The sequence below is a fragment of the Procambarus clarkii genome, unplaced genomic scaffold (genome assembly GCF_040958095.1).
Source record: "Procambarus clarkii isolate CNS0578487 unplaced genomic scaffold, FALCON_Pclarkii_2.0 HiC_scaffold_102, whole genome shotgun sequence".
Taxonomy (NCBI): domain Eukaryota; kingdom Metazoa; phylum Arthropoda; class Malacostraca; order Decapoda; family Cambaridae; genus Procambarus; species Procambarus clarkii.
Window position 1 is genome coordinate 3,345,535 of NW_027189135.1, and position 5,739 is coordinate 3,351,273.

The following is a 5,739-nucleotide window of genomic DNA, read 5'->3' on the forward strand; positions in this document are numbered from 1 at the left end:
AGATACTGATTTGCGTCCTCCCAATAATATGTTCCATAGAGACTTTTGAGACGCACTTCACAACTTTGTTGGGTACGTGGGGCTGTTTTTATAATGTTGTGTATGCTTAGGAGGACGGGCTGCAATCCGTCCTCCTAACAGAACGTCGCATTTTGACGTATACTCAACCTAAGGCTAAAAATTGTCGTACTTGAAAAATGGTAGCGGCTCGCGAAATTGTCATAAAGTCCAGTTTTCTGTTTGGGGTTTTCTCTGGTAGGTTAGGATAAAGAGCATTTTAGTACGACACTTTCTTGACGTTGGGGGGACATTAGGAGGACGGGTTAGGGGTACAATTGTTGACTAGACCACACACTTGAAGGTGAAGGGACGACGACGTTTCGGTCGGTCCTGGACCATTGTCAAGTCAATTGTGAGACTTGAGAATGGTCCAGGACGGATCGAAACGTCGTCGTCCCTTCACCTTCTAGTGTGTGGTTTGGTCAACATTCTTCAGCCACGTTATTGTGACTCATCGCCTGTATAGGGGTACTATATACTAGTTACTATTAGTATAAATAGTAATAGAAATAGTAACTAGGTAGTAGTCACTATTTCTAATTTTACGTACGGGAGGTGGGGTTGTTTGGCCAAATCGTACACAAGATAATGCAGCAAATTTGGTTTCCTGTTGAACAAATCCACAAGGGCCGTGACGAGGATTCGAACCTGCGTCCGGAGCATCCCAGACACTGCCTTAATCGACTGAGCTACGGCAGGGTTGAAATGCCGTTTCTGTGTGTATTGGTTTGCTGTTTGTTAAAACCGAATGTTCCATCTCAGGTTCGATCATGTTAGACTCGGTTTGAGTAGGATTAGTTGGGGTTTGGTGAGATTAGGTTTTTAAGCCCCTGTCGGCGTACTGTCTTATTTATGATTAGAAATCAGTTTCTATCTTCTACGGAGATATATGTGCAGAGAGCAAGTACTACAGGAATACTTGACATTTGAGTTTATTTCAAAACAGAATTGTAGCAAAACAGAAAAAGACGTCAGAAGTTGTGTAGAAGTGACACTGAAACAGTTGACGAAGAAATGTATATGTTTAGCACTCAAGAGTGTTCGGTAATATGTTTATTGTTTGTGATGTGTCTCTATATATATAAATGAACCCGTTTTACTGAACGGGGTGAGAATAGCTTGAGCCACCTCATCCCTTTGGGTGTATTTAGACCTCAATAAACTAATTTCATTTCAACAGTTGGCTGAGTATCGCTAGCCATACCCAATCATCATTCCGGTATGCGTAGCGGAATTTATCCAGGTTACGATGGACTTAAACAGGAATGCAGAGGTGTAATTAATTCTTGACACAAGTAAATTGCTTGATGTATAACATGCAGGTGCACTGCAATTTTTTCAGGATCTCACCCAACCCCCTTGTCTCATTCAGCTCCTAGTCTCATCCCACCCCCTAATCTCACCCAGCTCCTTGTGTATGTCTAATCTGTTATTTTACTAAACCATCCGATGTTTGCAGGTAAAAAAATCCACTTTTAATTCTCGGTGTGATTGCATTAGGAATATTTACTGCCGGATCCTCTTGAGTAACTTGATTAATCTGTTGAGAGCCTCTTGCAAGTCTGACTGTCACGGTGTCTCTCTCAAGAGCCAGGGAAGGCGTGACGAATTGCTGACTGAGTGTCGGGGAAGATAAATTGCTTTTTTGGTCTGAGGGCGCTGTTGGCTAACTACGGGTATTGCCTCGTTAATTGTCTATTAGGCAATATTACTTGTGCATTTGGGAATGGTTGATGGAGATGGATTTTAGCGCTCTTGGGGGGGGGGAGGAGAAGCGACGTACATGGAGCTTTTTTGATATTTACATAATTAGGTATATGTGGATTTATACAGCTACTCCTCAGACTATATGTATATATGAGGGAGTTACATAGTATGTATCAAGAGGTTGTTAACTATGTGGTATGTCAAATGCCAATTCGCAGGATGGTTAGTTGTTGTTGTTGTTGATTCGCTACCTGGAACAAAAAGTTCCAAGTAGCAAGGGCTATGGCGAGCCCGTAGGCTATTCTCTCTCTATGGTTAGTCGTACAGAGGCATGTAATCAGTATATCACCTTCAGCTGCAAACTTTGGAGATATCATAAGGATATCCTCAAGAGCAAGGGGAGAGGATAAATTAATTGTAAAACTTGAGGAATGTCATGCCGTTCAATCTGATGGGTCTGTCAAATGAATTATGAAATGAATACTAAGCAGGGACATGAGCATCGTGAATGAATGATGTTCAGTTTGAACAGCGATAAATATCGTGAATGAAGATTAAATGTTCAAGTCTGAGGAAAAGTGAAGTCTGACGATGCTGAACAGGTGAAAGATGTCCGGTTGAATTTCTTGATATAATGGAAGAGAGTTGATTAATGAGAGAGGATAGGATTGATTAATTGATTCTTCATCAGGGAGGTTGAGAAACTGGTGTGTATTTACTATTTGGGCCTGTAGGATCGAGCTGTTAGCTCTTGGACCCCGCCTTTCTGAACGTCGGTTGTCTAATGTACTGACTCTCGACAGATTTTTTTATCTACTACATACATTTCTAAAACACACACACACACACACACACACACACACACACACACACACACACACACACACACACACACACACACACACACACGCGCACACACACACACAGCCAGAGCTCAACCCCCGCAAGCACAACTAGGTGAGTATAACTAGGTGAGTACACACACACTTCCCCAGAGACAGCCCTTAGCAGTTGTCTAACTCTTAGGTACCTATTTTCTGTTAGGTGAACAGCGACGTCAAGAGAAAGAAACCCTGCCCAATTGTTTCTGCCTCTACTTGGTATCCACCCGGGACCATAGGACTACGACCTCAGAGAGCTCACCATTCACAAATCCGTCCCCATAACAAAAAAATAATCATCCCTATTAAGAAACCCCCTCCCCATTTCTAATTCCCAATCTTCTCCTCCCCCCATTCACAATCACTTCCCAATCCACAACTCCCAATCAACATCGCTCTTCTCCCTCCCCCACCCACGTTAGCCAGATCACAGGGAAGAGTGATTGATCTTTCCCCCAAAAAAACTCAAACCGTATTGACCTGGTTTCTGGATGACCTGACCTCCGTTAATTTCCATGTTTTCATAGTGAAGAGAAAGCAACGAAGCTGCTCCCTCACACACACACTGGCCTCGTTACTGAAACCGTTGTCAAGTTTGCTATTTACGAATAAGTTTGTGGAACTGTCGTAGGTCTGGTGGAATGGTTTGAGGTCTGATGGAATGGTCCAAAGTCTGGTGGAATGGTCCTGAGTTTTATTCAATTTGGCTGGAGTTAGGTGGGCGTGTGGCGATGATAATTTAATAATTGGGGTAATTTAATAATTGGGGTAATTTAATAATTGTGGGAAAGTCTGATTAAATTTGGTAAAGTTTGGTAAACACAATTATTTTTTTTTTGTGCGAAGAATGACTTAAGTTTGGGGTTGTTTAAATCTGAATGAGAATCTGTTTTTTGCTTTATTTATTTACACACACACACACACACACGCGCGCTCGCACACACACACACACACATTCTATTCCGAACACATGGAGGAATATTAGGAAGCCGATTGTAAGTACTTGATTATAAGTAACTATCCAATATTGTTTTATTGACCGTAAGTAGTACAGTTAGGTTCGTTCTCGACTCGCAAAAAGACAATTCCAGGTTCGAATCCGGTCGGGAGAGAAATAGTTGGCTGTCCTTTCGCCTAATGCCGCTGTTCACCTAACAGTAAATAGCTACCCGGTAAGGGATACCCGGTAAGAAAGACTGATATATAATATATATATATATATTGTCACGTGGGGGTGGGTGGTCCGGGGCTCTGCTAACACTCGGCTGCTAGGGGCTCAAAGGCCCAAATACTCAGCCCCTCCGACTCCCTGGATTCACCGGAGTCTCCTTGGTCACACAAGAGAGGACCAACAATGCCCACCTCCGCAGGTCTTTGCTTCCACCACAAAGGGGTGCCACTGATTCACCCTGGAAGCCCTTCAGTCAAACACGGGGAAACTGCTGTTAACAGTTCCGGCCTAGACCCGTGGGGGAGTGAAGGAAGACTCAGGCTTACCTATAACCATAACCTCCCTGAGTCTTGCCTGCCAGACAAAAAAGGTTGCAGGAACTCCTTTCCCGCCTGTCTTCTCTATCTTCCTCTTAGCAAGGTCGCCAGCTGGGTTATTATATCTGCACCCCAGCAATGCAGTTCAGTGGGTGTATTATATATGTTTGTAGCCAGAAATGTATGCTCATAGAGAAATATCATAAATGGAGGCACACTCAAACACAGTAATAAAATGTGTGGATTTACTGATGCAAATTACATGAACACACACACACAATCACAAGTAATACATGAATATGGAATATGGATAATGAGTCTGGAGATCGTCAGCCTCTTCTTCCACGACCTCCAACACTCCTTCAACTGGGCAGGAAGACAGGAGTCTCACACTCTCACAGGAGGGCCTCTTCACCACGTCGGCACCTCTTCTTCACTGTCCTGCCATCCATACACACTGTCCTCTCTGACAGTCCTGGACACAAGCTGCCTTGCAGCCTATTCTACTATTAAAGTAATAAAGTCTTGCTGCCACATACACAAGTAAATATTGTGGCCTAACTAGCCTACTCATACAAGGGGTAATGGGAGGGAAAATGATCTACCTTACATTCCTGGCTCACGACGCCTGTCCCTCGATGGTGTGAGGTTCCCACGCTTCCTTGGGTCGATCCTTGACGATCCAGGACGTTCCACAGGTCCTCAGGTGTCGTGAAGCCTTCGCGTCGTCGCCGTTCCAATCCCTGAGATTCAGCTGCCCCAATCCTGGTTCATCGATGGGCGCTGAGCTAATCACTATTTTTCCCCACACTCGCCTCTCCCAAGGCGTTGCTCCTTGTCCTAGGCACGGTGTCGTCCTTCCAAGATTCTCAGTGGATGTGACCCCAGTCACAGCTAGGCCTGCCGCCCACCTTCCAGACCTCAACGTCCAGCCAGCGGCGCCGCCCAGCGTCGTCGCCGACTATTTTCCAAGTTTGGCACTTCTCTGCTCACTGAACTTGGTTCCTCTTTTGCTTCCCAGAAGCGCAGGGTCTCCAATAACTATGATGGGCTGCGATGGCCAGCTCAATCCACTGAACAAGGCTTGCAGAGCCTCCAATCCTTGAGAGCAGACCGAGGCGCGTCCTGTCGCTTCCAAGGTCAGAACACTCTGACGTTGGCGCCGCCCGGGGCACTCGGTGACGTCATGGCGGGCCCTGATTGTCGCCCGCGACCTACGTCGGCCAATCCGCGATCGGCTAATGTCCCTTCCAAAAGGTCATATCTGCCGTAGGGGATACTGTTTCATTTTATAACAGGGCGCCAATTTTCCTTTATTTACAACTTATAATATAACTTCCTTCCTTAACTGGCAGCCGGTCTGGTCGCCACATATATCATTAGACTCCCTGAACCTCAGAGAATCAGTAGGGAGAGCTGATATGACTCTTTAAGCCGGCAAACGAAAGAAATAGGAGAGGGCACCGTAACATACCCCTCCCCTTAAAATAAGAGTCATATCGGAAGAGCAGCACTCAAGAGGGCAATCTATACTCTTGCTCCCTCCGTTCCTGAAGTGTCACTCCTCCAGTTGGTGACGTGGCTCGTACCACCTTGCCAGTCA